Consider the following 18,832-nt stretch of genomic DNA (forward strand, 5'->3'; position numbering starts at 1 on the left):
GAGATTTTACCTCTTTGGATCAAGGTTTGAAATGAGCAGGTGGTGGTGTTCCTTATTCTTCGTTTTGCCACAGCAGCTCATCTAGCTGGGGAAGATGACAGAAACATAAACCAAGCAGTCTTAGCTGTGTACTAGTGGTGAAGATTGCAAATGTAGCATTCTCTGAAAGCAGTGTGGCATGAATCCTTATCATGCTTCAGTGCCTCTGTTTGATGTAGTAGAGTTTTTGCTGTTTACCTTTCTTTATAGCTGTGCCATATATCTGCTTGTTCACTTTCCTTACACTATGAATATCTTTGTCTCATCACATATTATGTGCAATGTAGTTTAAAAACGGAATGTTTTCAGGGGATCATAATTGTGTTCCTTATTTTCTAGGGGCCTGCTTTGAGACCTACTGAAGCTGTCTTGAATGATGTGACAAATGTAAGTATTTTGATGAAACTTAGCCTTACAAATCTCTGTTTGCACGCTTGGATTTAGCAGATGCTTTAATATCTCTGTGTCGTGCTCCCCCTTCTGCAAAATGCATACAATTATGTCATTGACTTCATCTCACAAAGATGATGCAAAAATGAATCCTTTAATGTTAGCAATGCATTCAGATGTCGTTGTGGTGAGCACTGTAGGAAAACCCACCAGCAAATGAATAATTCATTGTTTAAATCAGGCTCTGAATAGTACGCAGTAAACAAGACATGGGACTTTCACACAGTGTAGTAGGAGTAATGCCAAATACTTAATAATCACTTGTTCAATTAGCACTGTCCATTCAGAGTACTGAAAGAGATGGGGTCCTGTGGAAAAATCGTGGTCATGTCTTAAGGACTCTATGTTGTACAATTGGAAAGGATGATGGAGATGGTTGTTTTTTTCTTTTTTCATTTTTTCTTTTTCCAAGTCACCTTCAGTATTATGTATATTTTGGAATAAAGAAGAAATGTGTTATACTTTCTAAATTGTGTGATCTTATTTTATAGGTCTCTCCTTACAATGATGTGATAGCAATTGGAATCCTAGTATTTTTTAATATTTTCAAGAATTTCCTGTCTTGCAGTGAATCCTTTTGATAACTGTGCTTAAGAATCAAAAGAAGGGCGTAACACCCTCTCTGATCACCGCAGAACAGTTTCTGAATATATTTTTTAGTTTGGATTTTATCTATTGATATGAAATGATCTTAAGAGAAGCTAATGAAAGAGAAAAGTTCAACTTTTCTCCTGTATACCAACTGGAGGATAAGCGGTTCTTCTTGATAGAATCAGAGGTACTAGAATAGCTTGTTCCTTTGTTCAACCTTGTGACCTTCCTTTGGGTGATAGCTCTGAATGTTTAGATTTTGAGGGTGAAAAAGAAAACAGAGATATTTGAAGCTATACTACAAAAAATATGTCAATAATTCAAGCTGACTGATAGCTCCTCTGGTAAACAAAGTCACCTGCAATTTTTTATAGTCCTAGAGCATAAGCCATCCATAATATATGATCAATTCCACTCTGTGGGTGGAACTGATGTTTTTCTCCCAGACATCTCCTTACTTTCCTAAAGTGAATCTTTAAAAATCAATTCACATAATTTGATCAATTTAAAATATTGAATGCACTGAGGTAATTATACCTAAATTCTTGCATTTCATTGCATCTGGTGACAAGAAAGGCATTGACTGTAGAGAATTAAAGATAAACCATAATTGCCATGAAAACAGTAATGATTTACATTTGTCATTTTTTAATCCTCTTAACTGTTTTTGAAGTAGTCTTTGCAGAATGGTGATGTATAGTTCAAGATTGAGGGCTTCATCTCTTTCTCTTGAAATGAACAGGTGCTTGAAATCAATGGGAGAGTGAAACAAGGACTTCAGTCTGCTTATCGGTCCCAAAAGATGAGTTTTGTGTTTTAAAAAAGAGAGAGGGAAAAAAAAAAACTGAGCTGTTGGTCTAATTTAGCAGAAGAGTGTGTCAGCTCAGATTTCTATTTATTTATGGTAAAATTCTTTTTTTTTTTTTTAATGTGTGGAATACACACATTTAACAAGATGCGATCAGTCAGTACAGTGGTGATATTTATCCTGTCATCAGGTACATAATGGAGAAGAGTCCAGCACCTCCCTCTCCACTTCCCCTCCTCAGGAAGGAGTAGAGAGCAGTGAGGTCACCTCACAGCCTCCTTTTCTCCAAACCAGACGATCCAAGAGTCCTCAGCTTCTCCTCATAGGATGTGCCTTCCAGCCCTTTTACCAGCTTTATTGCCCTCCTCTGGATGCTTTCAAGGGCCTTAACACATATTTTATATTGTGGAGCCCAGAGCTGTACACAGTATTTAAGGTGAGGTCTCACCAATGCTAAATACAGTGGGAGAATTACCTCTTTTGAGAAGCTGCCTATGCTGTGTTTAATGCACCCCAAAATGCAGTTTGCCCCTTGGCTGTCAGGGCACACTGCTGGCTTGTGTTGAGCCTACTGTCAAGCAGCACCCCCAGATCCCTTTCTGCAGAGCTGCTCTCCAGCCACCCATCTTCCAGTCTGTACCTGTGCCCAGCATTATTCCATCCCAGCTGCGGAACCTGGCATTTACCTGTGTTGAATTTCATGCCATTGCTGATGGCCCAGTGCTCCAATGTATCTAGATCCCTCTGCAAGGCCTCTTGTCCCTCCAGAGAGTTGGCAGCACCTCCCAGTTTAGTATTGTCAGCAAATTTACTAAGGATGTATTCAGCTCCTGCATCCAGATCGATAAAACTGTTGGACAGGACTGATTCTAGAACTGAGCCCTGGGGAACACTGCTAGTGACCAGCTGCCAGCCAGATGCAGCTCCATTCACTACAATCCTTTGAGCTTTGCTATCAAGCCAGTTCATAGTGAATCCAATACTTCATCAATATAATAGCCATTGGTGGATTTCAAAAGTTGGAACAAAAAATGTGAGGGTATTGGAAATAACTTAAGATGATATCTGAAACTGAGAGGCAGAAGGCAGCGAATTTATAAGCCCCGAAGCAGCGTGTACACCTTTCTCTTGTGATGCAAGTGAGGGTCTGAGTGAGAAGCTGTGGACTTAAGAGTTCTTTGCATTTTTACTCAGGGATCTCAAAACATATTATAACTAGTGAATTAAATGAAATAAGTGACTAACTTGAGGAGGAAGAAATTAGTACTTTCTGAGAAACACTTGAGCTTACCAGATCTCTCTTCTTTTTGGCCTGAGAGCTTGGATAAACCTCTGAAATTCAGCTCAGGACTCGTCATAGGAGGAGCTGCCTCTGTGCCCAGCTGGGAGTTAGCTGATTAGGAAGGGATATGGGGAACATCTCTGAAACAGAGTCACTGGGGAGACGTAGAAGTGTGAAGGTGGCAAGGAGTTATAATTTGCCATAAATCAGATGGAAACTTAAGTTTGATTACTGATACTGTTTACAAAAGAACTTGGAGCTATTTTTTTTCTGCCTGTAATATTACATTTAGCATACTTGGAAATGTGTTGTTATATTTTTATCAGCTGGTGAGTAAAAAACCCCACATTTTATTTCTAACCATAGCTGATAAAAGCAGAAAATTATTTACAATATTGAAGTTGAAGCCCCTTCAAGGGAGTGTTTCTTTAAATAAATATATAGCAACATCTCCTACTCCAAGATTTTTTTCTGTTTTAATCTTCCAAGTAAGTGTCCTTTGCAGTTATGCCTTTCATCTCATGGGAACTGCCTGCTCCTTGTTTTAATCCCCAAACATCATCAAAGTCAGTGGGAAAGAAGGAAAAAAAAAAGGCAGCCTCCAAAATAAAAGCTCAATATAAGAAGAAAAGAATATTTTCGGGGTCAGACATTTTAACTGAATGTGTGTATGGTTTGAGACTTTTTACTGAGAATTGCATGTGAAACGTGTGAGGAACGTGCAGGATGATGTCTAATTTTGCTCTCCATGGGAGTTCAGCAAGTAGCTGTTTGGTGTAGAAGGAAATCAGAAGTGCACATCAGATATGTCTCCCCAGTCCCTTTGGACAAGAAAAATCCAGACTGCCCTTCTTCCACCCCATAGGAAAATATGCTAACTTGGATGTTCTTCAGTCTGAGCAACCTCTCGAGGTCATCAAAGTAATTTTTCAAAGCCTTGCAGCCTTGGTATTCTTACAGATAATAGCATCAAGACCATTATCTCCTACTCTTCAATTTTACTTTGGCTTCCTGCAATTTACATCCCATTGTCCACTAATACTTTCTGCATTCTTTTAAAATAAATCAAATAGCACTTCCTATGCTGGCTCTGGACTTAATAAAATTCAGACATACAGCATTTGGGACTTTTAAAATAACACGTTTTAATACAAAGATGTGAGATATCTTTTGAAATCTGTGGTGGATGTTTATTTCCTGCTGGGCTTAATTTAGGAATCCAGTGCTAGCATTAAACCAAGGGGAAAAATGTTTGCTCTTTCATCTGTATGCCACATCCCATCCAAAATCACAAACAGCTCCTTTAAATTTCTGGTCTTTGTCCCCTGCTAGATGTGCATAATGCACATGCCTGTCTGACACATGAGATGTCCAGAGCCTTTAAAAATAAATAAATTGCTAAGCCATGCTTATGCTCCTTGTCTTAGACCTCATAATCATCTGCAGTTTGGGAAAAGGACAAGTGTTGAAATCTGTTTTAATTAATATTCCTTTTTCTGAAGAAGCCTCTTTCTTAACAAGCCCAAACTTCTGATTCTATCAGTAAAACAAAACACAAGTAAAAATGTTTGGGGAGTAAATAACTTCCTTATAGCAGGGGATCATTTCCCTTAGTTTAATACTGTCTTCGAATACAGAATTAAATATCTTCAGACTGTTCATTTTTAAAAGTACAAAATGTAGTAATCCATGTCTTTAACACCTGCCCATGTAGCTCTCATAACTGGTACTGTATAACATGCAAAAGGACTTCTTATTTTGTGCAAGCTTAAGTGAAACTCTGTGTGGGTTCAGATGTGCAACTGCTTAGATCACATCAAACAACTGGGATCAGAGTTTAAAGAAAGTGTTCTACTTTTTGCTTGGAAAAAGTCCATCTTTGTTTGAAAAGAATGCTATTAAATTGTAAAACGCAACACTGAAAAGTTGGATGTTAGAATCAATGTTGGCCCTGTAATCTCAGTTGGTACCTTGCATTATAATACAGATTTTAATTATATGCTTGTATCTTTTTTCTCTGTAGTTTCTCCGCCTCATTTATATAAGCGTTCTTTCTCACCTATCCCTCCTCTCAAACAGAAAACACTCTTTATGTTTGACAAGCTATTTGATGTTTTGTTTTCTCTATACTCAGTATATGAGCAAGTTGCAGTTACTGCATACTGTTCCATCCCTGATATGAGGACAGAATAATTTTTTTTTTTCCTGCAATTTTCAGTGGTACTCGACCAATTGAAGAACAGAAGTTCTATGTAACATAACAGAGGCATTTTAGCTGTGATTGCAAGGGGAGCCATGCCAGCATAGTTTTAGAGAGTTTAGTATTGAAATTTAAGTTAATTTTACAAGGTATGCAAAGATTTTTGTTGCCTACTGGCTAGAGAGATCTGGGAGAATTATAAGTAAACAAAGTGGCGTGTTCACAACCAACAGACCTTTTGTTGACACATTGCCAGCTCATCCTCAAAAGCAAGCATGATCTAAAGCTTCCCAAAGAAAGGGCCATCAGGATTTTATGGAGTGTATTCTTCAATTTGTCTGTGAAAACTTAAGTTAATGTTTATATGAAAGGAAAATTTCAGCCCAAACAGTTTAATTTTGATGGAAACTGTATCTGTAACTAAAAATATCTGGCTCACTTGGTAATTGGGGATGATGCTTAGATCACTTCAGTATTGGTTTTGTACAAAGCTGAGAAATTCTGTTGGAACTCCATTTTTTTCTCAGTATGTTAGAATGTTGTTAGAATGTTCAAAATATTCTGCATGTAGTGAACAGTAGTCAGCTGTGTTGTCCTGGTGGGAGTATGGTGGCTATAACCATTGTTTATGACAGGATGGGATAGAAGGAAATGAGGCTGTGCTCTGGAAGCTGGCTTGGATGTTCTAGCTACTGAGCAATTGGTCCTGGTGGAAGGATTTAGGGACGTGCCTCTGTTCTGACCTGCCTTCTGTAATTTGTCTGCGTGTATCTCATATAATCTTTTTTTTTTTTTTAATGGTGTCCAGTAACAGAAACAAAGTTGGAATTATTCTACATCAGTGCAAGGATTTGTTTTTAAAATGACATTGTTTACTTAGTGGTCTTCAAAGCTAGCCTTGTCTATAGGCGTTTAAGGGTTTTTCACAGCACTTTTCAAAGACCCTAGACTTTGTCTAACATTGAAGATCAAAAGAAGAAATGAAGAAATATTTCTTTAGAGAAGAAATTGAGCTTTCTTTAGCTGCATCTTGCAAAAGCAAGCATTGATATCAACCTTTAGCAAATTGACCAATCTTGGAAGGAGCCTGTGTGACTCAGTCTCAACTGCAAGAGGCTGCACCCAAGCATATTCCCACTTAACATTTTTAATAAAAATTGTTTTAGACACGGTGTACTTAAAAAAAAAAAAAAAAAAAAAAGGAAAGGAAAACTTCCAAAAGAAAAGAGAAACACCCAAAATCAAAGCTTTGCCTCCTTTTTGCCCCATACTGGGCACGTGTCTTAAAGACTATGAGAGGTGAGAGTGCATCCCATCTGCAATGGAGAGAAGGGGAGTTGTCTTTTAGCAATCTCTTTGGTAAATTAAAGAAATATAATGGAGCAGGAAAAATTCAGAGTAAGTACAAGCAAATATGTGATAGAAGAAACTCTTTGTTGATCTCAGTGACATGGTACTGTGTCTGCCAAAACATTTTGCTAGTGTCGTGTTGATATGTCCATCATTTATGTGACATTGTGTTTTCTCATGATGATACAAAATCTCACGTAAACAATATTTCACCCATTCAGCAGTTGACATGGAAAAGTAAGCATCATGAATGACCTACTCAAGAACCAGCTCTCTGGTCAGAGCAGTAAGCTGTCACAAAGTTAAATTGTCCTTATGATAAGTTGTCATTAGTATACCTCCACTATGGTCTGTAGTTGATGAGCTATGCTGCTGTCAATAAGGTAATGCCTGAATATGATGCTAAAGTGGTACACAAGACAAGTTAAAAACATGAAAATGACCTCCATTTATTTACAAAACCACAAAATGATCTATCTTAAAACAAAACAAAAAAACAACCAACCAACCAAAACATTTTCTATTATTGCGTTTTGATGTATTTTTCAATCAAAGCAGGTGGTGGTAGTTTGTTTGTTTGTTTGTCCCCCCCCCCCCCTTTTTTTTTTTTCCCTATGGGAAGGTGAACTAGAAGAGGAATTTGTAGGCTTGAGGTAATTCTTTCAAAAATGACAAATTGATTAAAAACTTTAAGGGCAACTATTTTTTTTACAAGGTTTAGTCATTAAAAGCTGCTTCACTGACTTCTAGTGAGGCAAATGTTTCTGAACACAACTTGGTTCTGAAGGAGGGTCTTAAAAGATTAAATGTTTTGGGAATTTTGAAAATGCTATCTTCAGGATTTATGTGCTTTAATGGCACCAAATTTTAGGCAGTGAGAACAAGGAGATGTAGTCCTAGCTGTGTACATTTGTAAATTTAGTTCAGTTGGAGGTTACTAGCCTCCAGGTGAGTGGTTAAGTGTGGGGAAAGCAGAAGGCTTTTATTAAATACATAAAAACAACATAGACATCTTTCCATAAAATGGTATTATCTTCATTTTTTTCTTTTATCTTGAGAATTATCACAGTATGCAGTGTGAATTATATATGGAATTATCATGCAATATAGCTTCAGTGTCACACGTGTAGTAGAATATGTGGGTGTCTCAATGGTTCTAGTAGTTATATTTACTGCAGTATTTTCTACATTTAGAAAAGGAAATGGATAGGCAAACTTAGCTCATGGACATGAAAAATACTTAGTTTTTAATGAGTGCTCACTAGAACTTTGTTCATACCTGACATTTTTTGTTTTACTGCACATTTTCTTAACCTAAAAAAAACACACACCATGAATTCTTAGCTTCAGTTTCTCAAATGGTTGTATTTTTGTCCTAGTAAGGTAATTTCTTCTCTTGTGGACTAACAGTTGTTGTTATGACATATCTTCTCTGTTCCAGGACATTACTGCTCATTCCTTTGATGTGTCTTATAAAAGTCCAAAGAGAGACAAGAACATACTTGACTCTCATATAATGATATATAAAGCCAAATATGACCAAAATGAAACTGGCAGCTTTTGTGCTTCTGTATTTTAATGTTATATTTACATAACACTTTAAGATATCGTGCTAACATTTCATATATTTCAGTTTCTCCTCATCACTGCTATCCTTAAAATTGTTTCTGTAGCTAGTGATCCAGTAAATAGGAGAGGATTCAAACTTTTTAATGTAATCTATATAGCAGGGGTCTTTCTGGACTAGGTTTCTACAGAAAGAAATTTGTCTTTCAGTCCCTTACTTCCTTAAAAAGTGCAGGTACAGCTCATGTTCATGTGTTGTCTGTAATGGAATAATTCAAGTTCTATAGTTCATGTGTGTAATCTGTCTGTAAAAATCCCTTGGATACTTAAAGGCTGGCTAGATGTAGCTTTGTATTAGGTCAGTATCCAGACTGACTGAAATAATTGAAGAGGTCCATACTTAGCTGTTGGCACTTGTGCATGAGGGCAAAATAATGAAAACTGAACATAGATTTCCATGGACTTGTAACAAAAACTTAAATCAAGGTACACTGTGTAAGAGTTTAGTTTTTAGCACTGCTAAGGTCCAGATTTTCATTACCATAAGCAGATACTCCGCTGGATGACAGATAAATTTCTATGCATGCATACTCTATAGGAGATGAGGAAACTTAAGAGTGTCTGTAGGTCAGCTTTGCTTTGGGGCTGAAGTCAGGATCTTGGAAGAGTTGTGAGCTCATGGGTGTGGAGGAATTTTGACACCAGGCAACTGTTCTTTTGTTCGCCAGGTATTTTACTGGCATGTTAGTGCAAAGTAGTTTTAACTTAGGTGCAAGTGAATTTAGAAGGCTTTTTGTTCAAAGCAGTCTATCAATGGAAAAAAAAATGTAGAGGTGGAAAACAGAATCATACTCTGTTGGAGGTTACTGACTAAGCCCTTCAGGAATAACATGTTTTGAGATCATATATTTTATATTTCACTTATGAGTGTGTATAATTTATAAATCACTTTTCAGCTGAACAAGGTTCCATAAAATCAAAGAAAAATAGTGTTTTCTAGAAGAATTGGTAGCTGTTATTCCCCTTCCCCCCCCCCCCCCCCCCCCAGCAACAAAACGATAGTGCATCTTAAATGATAGTTAAAGAAGGATATGTAACTTCTGTGATTTGTTTAAAGAGAAAAGAGTGGCAATCACAAATGATTCTGCTTATCTAGGATGATTAAGTACAATCCTCTTTAACTTGATTCAGCTGATCCCATTCTTTCCTACATTAATGTGCACTGCTACAGGCCTTCAAGTGGTTTCTTTAAGAAATAAAAATAAAAAATCCAACAAAGCATTAAACTATTTATTCAATTATAGCTCATATTTTTGTACTTATAACAAAAAAAAATTATATATATTATATATATAATATGTGTGTGTGTGTGAGTGTTTTCCTACATATGTTTTGCCTGAAAATTTTGGAGAGATTTCAAATTAAAATGGCCAAATCATTTATATTCATTGCTAAGAATTCCTTTGAGAATGGTTTGGGTAGAATATGTTGTTAGAATCTCAAGTGTCTATGCTGTTTTTGGTATATGCTTTCTAGGGTATGACATTGAAAAAATTTATCTTATGACATTGAAAGTTATCTTAAGGTATTTAGAATTCTTGATATTAGCAAAGAAATTTAATCTTTGGATTTGGGGGCAAATATTAGTCTTGTACATTGTCTGTCAGATGCTTCTAAAGCCTTTTATTTGGAAATATGGATATTACATATGTTGACTGAATATTTTACAGATTTCTTTTTAAATGTAATTTAATGGTTGTTTGTTTTTTATTGCCATAAGTTTATATTTTGATTTCAAAAGCATTTTTCTTTCTTTGTTTTTTTTTTTTTTGCCTTTTCAGTGGAAAAATAGATTAAAAATAAGAGAGAATGTTCATTACCTCAAAAGAAAAGAAAAAAAAAAAAGTTGGTAAAGGCATTTTTGACCTACCTGCACAAATGGTGTTTTAAAAGTTAATGTAGAAATAAAAAGCGAGTGAATAATCTGGCTGCAACATATTTTTTCAACCAATACAAATTAGTCTTTAGGTTTAGCGTGGTTAAACAGTTTCCTTAAATGCGGATGTGGTTTAGAATGTTTAGAATATTTATAAATATGCAGATACACCAAAACCCAATAACTGTCAATCATTTGCATGTTAGTGAAGTGTTACTGTGCTGAACAGTGGATAGCAAGCAGGGCCTGTGGAGATAGGGTTTATCCTGAGGATCTCTAGGAAACTGCTATATGATGTAGAAGGTACAGCACTTATTGACTGGCAGGCATGTGTTATGTTATCAACCCTTTTTTTTTTTTTGGGGGGGGGGGGTGCATTCTAGTAGATGTACAGTAAAAGTAAGTTCTTGCTGTCTCCAACTCTTTTATTTTTGCACCCAAATAAATCAATTTTTGAAGACAGAAATGAATACCCATCTTTCTCAGATAGACAGCAGGACTCATAAGGGAATAATTACAACTCTAATTTACCCATTTTAATGACATCAGCTGAATGATTCTCAGATTCAAAGTCCCGGATGAGTTCCTAAGCTTTTTAACTTTAAGCTTCTGGACAGAAATAGTATGACTTTTAAATTCCGTTTTCACTGGAAGATCAAAGAAATTACTATGGTATTAATTAACTGTGTGTATTTCTGTTTGTTTAGCTTGCTGAAAGAAATTTGTGTATTTAATAGCATGCATTTGCTGGGTGAGATAAGGAAGGGAAAGAAGGCTGGTATATTGGGCCTATACGAAGAAATGTCTAGGGCTGACAATATCTTCTCTAGGTTGGTCATCCATGTATTTATTCTCTAGAAAGTTTTTTTTTTTTTCTTTTTTCAGTATGATCTGATAATCCTGACATTAGCTTTCCTAATGGGCTGGATTCCAGAGGGATTACTTGGTGTCACTATTTGTTTTATCTTGCCCGGATTGCGATCATGTAATTTAAAAAATAAATTAAATAAATAAAATTACAACTATACAGTTGGGAATGGGGAGGGAACTGCATATTTCTACTTTGATTTCTTTCTGATAATGTAATAACATCCAAAGCTTCCCTCTGTGTAACAGAACAGTGCAGTAACTGTGGTGCACAATTTGTATGATAAAAACTTGCACTCTTCAGGTCAGGGCAGGCTGTCTCATACCTGTTCTTCATTATAAAATACAAAATATATAAAGGTAAATATAGCAGGTGACTGGAAACAGTTTAGCTCTTGTCTTACTCCTTTGTCTTACTCCTTTGTCTTACTCCTTTGTCTTACTCCTTTGTCTTACTCCTTTGTCTTACTCCTTTGTCTTACTCCTTTGTCTTACTCCTTTGTCTTACTCCTTTGATTTGAGGCTGTGAGTTTTGAATGGCCTGTTCTTTAAGTTACTTGATAATGCGCATGTTCTCCATCCTCCTCTAGGTCACTGATAATGGCGTTAAAAGGACAGGTTTCAGTACAAACCCCTGTGGTACTCCGTGTGTTACCTGTCTCCAGGCAGAGTACAACTGACTGTCTGCTGCCCTCTGAGCCCAAACATACCCCCAGTGGTTTACTGGTCAGGATTTCTGCCATTCAAACCATAACCCCCCAACCTGGACACAAGCATATTGCAGGGAGACAGTGTTGAAAGCCTTGCTAGAACTTAAGTAACTGACATCTGCTGCTCTGCCTTTGTCCTCAAATCCAGTCATTTCATCACAGAAGGCAAGCATGATTTGTCATTGGTGTGTTCAATCTCTGCTGATTTCCATGACTTTTCAAAGACAATAGAAAACAGCCATGCTATGACAGCAACCACCTCTCTCAGCTTCCATGGGTGCAACCCATCTCCATATGTCTGCAGCTGAATTGCGTGCAACATTGCCAAAATGATGTCTGCTTCTGTTTCACTGAAGGAGAACAGAACTGAACTTCTTGTTTGCATGCCATCAGAAAATGTCCTTGGATACCTTTTCTTATTTTCCTTCTCCTTGCTGTGTTGTAGGAGAAGGTAAACTCTCTGCCAGTCACGTACTGATGGTACTGCCTCATCTGGTTTGCCCAGAAATTGGCTCAGCTTAGGGAAGAGAACTTGTGCAAAGCAGCTGTCTCATGCTAGGGAGAGAGAGCCCTGATATTTTGCTGAGGAGGAGAAATAATAGAGGAAAGTGTGTCCCCTTTTACTAGTTTTTGTTTTGCTTTGTTTTATTTATTTATTTATTTATTTAATTGTAACAGTATTGTTTGTTAATCCAAAAAAAGTTGTAGATCTCTGCCTGCTTGTTGAAGGTAGTGTGCCTGTATGCTGGCTGTGGGTCAGGAACCGTGCTCCAGGGGGGAACAAGCTGTGCTCAGCCACTGGCTGCTGCTGGCCTCTCTGGTCCTTTTTCCGTGGGAACAAGTGTTGGATCAGCAAATGTGATGTATGCGAGAATAACAACACACAAGTATTGGTTTTTCTGGATACCTGAGCTACTTCTGTGGTTGCGAGCTGTCTGCGTTCAGCTGTATGCCTTACGTTGCACCCAAGGCATAGATCTCCTGCTCTGCCTTTTTAAGCCTATTGTTTGCAGAGGACTAAGAAGTGCTTTGATGCATGGCTTGTTGAGATGGCGCTGCTGTGGAGATGCTGGTCAACCAGGGCTTAGTCCATCATCTCTTTTCCACTAGTGCTAAGTGCCATGACTGCGTGTCATATTTGTTAACTCTTTGTAACCTGTTTACAAGAAACACAGAATCACAGAATGGCTAAGGTTGGAAGGGACCTCTGAAGATCATCTAAGCCAAAACCCCCTGCCAAACAGGAATTACCATTGTCTGGAATCTCCCAAAGGGATGAAGAGAAGAAAGCAGAAGTCTTCTACAGAACCTGGGGATGGTGTTGGTCTTAACTTTGTGATTTTCCTCTCCCTAGCCCTTTTTTCTCTCTCCCTTCAAAAAATCCTACCCCTTTGTAATTCGTAGTGCGGAACAAAAGGCTGAATTCAGCCTATCTTAGTTTGGGGAAAAATAGAGGAAAAAAAAAAAAAGCCATGAAAAAATGTGTTCAGCATATTTTTAAATGTCAGACTAAAAAGTCTGGTGGTCAAGAATTATTTTCTAGCATAAGACCAGGCCTGTTATTATTAAGTGGCAATTCTGCTTAAAAATCCTGACTTTACTGTCCCATGAATGTGGATTTAATGCTTATTACTGTAATATCTAGATAATACCAGAATTGTTGGTTTTAATCTTATTATAGAAGATGCTATACAACAACAGCCAGATTTCTTTTTTGTTGGCCACTTTGCTGGACTAGTTTTGAATTAGATGGTCTTCTTTTAAACCTAGGCATCTTTTTGGTTTATATAACCCTAGATATTTTTATGTGTTGTGGTTAATTACATAATAAATAGAAAGGAATTTAACTTTCAGGAGGAAAGTTGAAAACATAGTTTGCATCTGAGAAAAGGAATTTCATTTTATGCCTACTGAGCAACAATGGGACGAAAATCCCAGTGTGCCTGACAGTGATACATTCTGTGGCCCTTGCTGTTCTATTAAGCAGCCTTTCCAGAGCTCAGTGAGCTTTGGAGAGCTATATTTATTTGTATAATCACTATGTCTGTCCTTCATTCCTTTTTTTTTTTAATTTTAATTTTTATTTTATTAATTACTCTGGATCCTAATGCCGTTAAATACAGCTTGTCAAACTACTAGTGTATGCCAGAGAAACCATTGACTTCTTCAGTTTGGCTGGCTTCAAATTGCCCCTTTTGTCCAAACCTGTGTTCAGGTATTGATGTGGTGTGGGAAAGCCTCAACTGTGCTTCCTGTCCTTGTGAACAGGCTGCCAGAAAAGCAAGTTTCGTGGACACCTGGGCTGTTTCCACAAGCCGGAAGACTTGATTCTGCAGCATGGGTTCCCTTGGTGGCTTGGTACCTTCTTGCATTGCCCTCCAGCTTCTGCAACAGTATTTATTGCAGTGTGCTACTGAAGTTGGTTTTGCTTGGAGAACCTGTTGTCTGTATTCACTGACATTCTTGGGTGATACTGGATTACCCTTAAGTAACTGTGGTTTCCTGTATAAACTTTTCTAGAAAACTGAATTCTAACTTATTTCTACATTTACCTGCTTTTACCAAATCCCTTTCAGAGCAGAGGAATTGCCCAGAAAATACATTTTCTGTAGTCAGAGTACATTGTCAGTGTAAGCAGAGGAAGAATGCCTTGGTTTTAATTTGTGTAGCTTGAAAAAAATCTTTCCTTGACTCTTACCTCTGGTTTTCAGTTATGATCATGTTCCTGTATCCGACAGGTAGCTGCAGTTGTCTGCTTTACTTAAAACATGCCTTGTGTCAAAAACCAAAGCAATCTTTTTTCCCTCTCAGTATGCGATACTTCCTGGCAATTCTGAGCAGGGGATGAACTCATTAAAAGCTTCAAATTAATTCTTAACCAATATTTATACTATAGCTCAATACAAATTATGTTTACACAATAGCATAAAGCAAAACTTTGTTATCATCCCCCCCCCCCCCCCCCCCTTTTTTAAACTCTCCAACAAACTTGTATATGCTATGTATACTGCAGGATTTGTGGGAGGAGGTGGATGCCTTGGAGGAGAATCCAGTGTTAGCTGACCATTGGTTATTAACACCATGCAGAAACCTCAGGGGTGTAGTTCGGCTTCATTCATTGCTCCAGGAGATAAGGGCTGCAGAAAGCGTTAGAGAACCCATTTCTCAGTTGAACATTTGCCTAAGGGTGGCTTCCTCCACCATAAGCACCATATTCTTGCAAGCCATGCTTTGGTTGCATTGAGGCTCAGTCTGCTGGTCCTTGATGGAGTGGGCAAACACAGCAGGCTGCAGACACAGTGTGTCACACCTGATCAGCAGAGGCCAACAAGCAAATTCAAGTCAGCCCTAATCTGTAAAAAGCTTACCAAGCTAAGACTAGGCTCCTCAGGAGATGTGTTGCCGCTTTCTTAGCAACCAAAACGATGAGATACACTGACTCAATTGAGTGCATTGATGCCCTGACACCCTTTGCAGACTCCAGACATATTTAATACTTAGGGCGTGTCTCCATACTGTTTTGCTGATCCTGAGCTTCCTGGAAATTGTATGTCTGGGACTCGTGGGGCATTGAGCCCAGGCTAATCATCTGTGTTGACAGGCAGGCTATATTTTATTGGGCTTAACGCCACTTTAATGTGGTCATGTAGTTTCCAGAATAATTTGTAGATATGCACATAATCAGAGGAGCTTAAAGTGGCACTCAGTTTCTCTGTCCAATTCAGACTGCATGGCCTTTAAAAAGGCCACGAAGCAGTATCTCTTCCAGCGTGCTCTTTGCCCCAAAGGCCAATGCAGGACAGGGAGATTTTGAAAGGACACAAGAAAAGCAGAGCCAAAGTAAGCACCAGGAAGGAGAGAAGAGAGGAGGAAACAGAAGTAGCAAAGGGGATCTGTCAGGTGCAGAGAAAGCTGTCTTTGACATAGTTGATTTCTTATAACACTTAGCATACATTTAGGTGCAATGGTAAAGAGAGATTTTCTGACACCAAGATGAGTTACGTTTGCATTTGCAGCATGTGTCTATTGGGGAGATTGTATTTCATATTGAGCTATGGCAAACTGAAATTGTTTTGTAGGAAATATGTTTTTAAATAAATTTTAATTTTAAACTAAAACATCTTTCTGCTTGTTCTCAGCTATGTTCATGTTAACAAAAAAAAAGGCAGCATGCTGCAGGTGTACTGCAGTGTTGCTTGGATTACTACTTCTCTTTGTCTGCTTACTTTCTGAGAACCTACTGAACACGTGCTCTGGTGCTGTTTGAAGACCCCGTGAGAGGCAGGGGCTGACTGAAAGCTTTCTGTTATGCCAAAGTGAGTGACCAGAGTGCAGGAATTGAATAGCTGCTATAAACCCATTTAACTTTGTCATTTATAAATTATTTTGCATGCCATCTGGAATAACAGTGGTGCCACAGTTTACAAAAACTGGACCTGAGGTTCACATTGAGCAGTAAGAGTGAAGTATTATTAAGCAATTATAAGATTTTAAAGGCTTCTCTGACTGAGTGGCTTAAAGACAGATTCTTAGGTTAGAGATGTTTTAATTGAAACACATTGACAGCTTGTCTTTCTTTGCAACATGTTTGTCTAAGTTCTTTCTGTGTCTCTCCTGAAGTTCTTAACATTATGTGAATCATGCTGTGATTGAGCCTAGGACAAGACAGCCAAGGTCACCTGCTTCATGGGCAGGAGGTGATAGCGCTGTTCCCTGACAAAGTTTCTGTTGGAAAACCTTCCCTTGGGTGTAAGTGTGATATGGCAGGTGGGGCTGACCAAAAGACTTTTTATGTTTCAGTTGGAATAAAGCTATGTAACACAGATCCATTCCCACATCTTCTCTCCAGCTTCAATGGAGCAGATCCAGCCTTTGGTAGAGGCAGAGTTCTGGCTGGAAGCAGTCTTAAAGGACACCATGAGACGGGCACAACCAATTCAGGACTAGATATTCTTCCCCTCTGGATGCTACTTTTCAAAAGAAAGAAACAAACAAACAAAAAGATTTTTGCAATCTGAAGAGAGAGCCATGGGGTGGCTGCAGTAGCAGAGATCCTCTTCAGAAACTATGCTCCCCAAGAAATCCTGGGAAACTTCCCAAGTCCTGACAGGGAGTGACCATGCCGCTGCCACTTCATGACCTTGTTGGACTCTTCTTCCTCTGGCCTTGCTAGTCTTTAGTGCATGAATGCAGCCATGCTAAGGTAACTCAGTGAGGCCTGTTGGGGCAAACATGCGAGGACTGTGCCACACAGCCAGTCTCACCTGGCTCCGTCCTGCTTACTTGGCCTGCTCCCAGTCTTGTACAGACTTTTCCCTTGGTAGCAGAATGGTGTCTATAGTACCACTGCAGCTGAACAGGGACAGACTGGATGAGGAGACATGGTTATTTTTGGAAAACCTGGAGAAATCTTCCTAGTGTTTAAGCCATAATTTTGCTGTCCCCATTGATGGTCTTGCCAAATCATTGAATTTGGTAATCTTTGAACTCTTTCTGCTTTGAGAATGAGGGGGATATTTTCCTCTTTTTTTTTTTTTTTAACAAATTCCTATGTAAAAGGCATTGGGTAAATGTGCTGTGACTGTCACTGTGACTCATGCCTTTATGAGCAAGAGGGAATGTAACTAAATGGCTCAACATGTGGGTGCTCAACATACACTAGATGGGGATTTGATGGGAAATGTCACAAGAGAGAGACTGTAACCCACAAGCTTTTGCCATTTCTGAGTTCTGGGCATGGATCTACTGGTGTGCTGACATGCATCTTTTAAGTTAGACGCATTGCAGCTTAAGCTCTTCCTAGAAAGCTGGTAGTGAAGGCAAGTAGAATTGAAAGACTTATGGGTGTTTGTCAGGTATAAAGCATGATTTGACAAATGGAGCAGATATTTATCACATAGGAACAGCACTTAAGTCATAAACTGTTGCGTAGTTTTTGTAGGAGTGCCTTTCTTTTCTGTTGAAGTACGTGGAAAGCTTATGTGCTAGTTAATGTGAAGCTGGTGGGTATCACTGGAAAACAGCAATAAAGAAGGTTTTCTGGTTACTTGTTTTATACTGAAAAGGCAGGTCTCTGATATAACTCTACACCTCGTTTGTTGGTATTATTATATACAAGAAATTAAATCTAAGTTGCCTTGTGCTGTACATTTTAAAGTGCATTCTCAAAGTAGAACATAGTGGCTTGGATTAATGGTATTTGCTTTCTGAGTGTGTGACAACTCCAGTATGTTTTCATTACAGCTTTGTTGTATTAACAACCAATGAAATGCTTGCCTAGGTATTATAGCTACTTTTCAGACTTGAGTTAGCACTTTCTTCTGAAGACTCAAATATGTGTGCTGGGCTTTGTCTTCTTGATGAGATGCTGAGGAGAAGCTGTGAACCTGAAATCCAGAATCATTAAATCTTGCTTTTCCAAGAACAGACGCTAATTGCCATGTAACTTCTGGCTGCTCCTTTTTCCTTCAGCTGAGGACATCTAAAATGCCGTGCACACGTGTGTGCATGTCTACCTACCAGCCTCCTTCTCTGTCTCTGTTTCACCCATTTAGGTGTAATTCTTAAGGGTCTCATGCTGCATGAGCTCATTCTGCAGCCTTCTACTCCATCAGGGCACTAAATAGGTCTCTCCTGCGTGCATCCAGCTGCATATTTTCACAAAATCTCTAAGAACTTCATATCTCTGAGACTCTTAGTCCTATGTCTACTGTGTCTGAGCTTAGTGAACAGGTTCAAAAAGTACTGAGAACACGAGCAGATAGACTGCTGTATATGTTGCACACAGGTAATGAACTTATTAGGCTTTGCATGTTTAGGACTGATATACCAAGTAATGCATATAGTCTTTTCTCTGTACACTTGATGACTTTTTACAACGTCTGAAAATTAAATCCCACTTCAAGAAGTAATTTATTTGCATCCCCCCAGCGCCACCTCCCCCCCCCCCCCCACTTTATTTATTTATATATTTATTTTGCTTTTCTCTACATCCTCAGAAGTGATATAAGAGAAAAGCTGACACACTCTTACC

General features: G+C 38.4%; 1 protein-coding gene across 18 annotated transcripts in view; it reads left to right on the plus strand.

The window, feature by feature from the left end:
- Positions 1–18,832, plus strand: part of LOC310895664 (uncharacterized protein) — a 287,632-nt gene that overhangs the window by 158,950 nt on the left and 109,850 nt on the right. For all 18 annotated transcript variants that reach the window (XR_014580836.1, XR_014580837.1, XR_014580838.1 and 15 more), the window contains exon 5: positions 379–426. The gene's annotated coding sequence lies outside the window, so the exon portion shown is untranslated. The remainder of the gene's footprint in view (positions 1–378; positions 427–18,832) is intronic.

Source organism: Anser anser (assembly GCF_964211835.1).
Source record: "Anser anser genome assembly, chromosome: 2".
NCBI lineage: Eukaryota > Metazoa > Chordata > Aves > Anseriformes > Anatidae > Anser > Anser anser.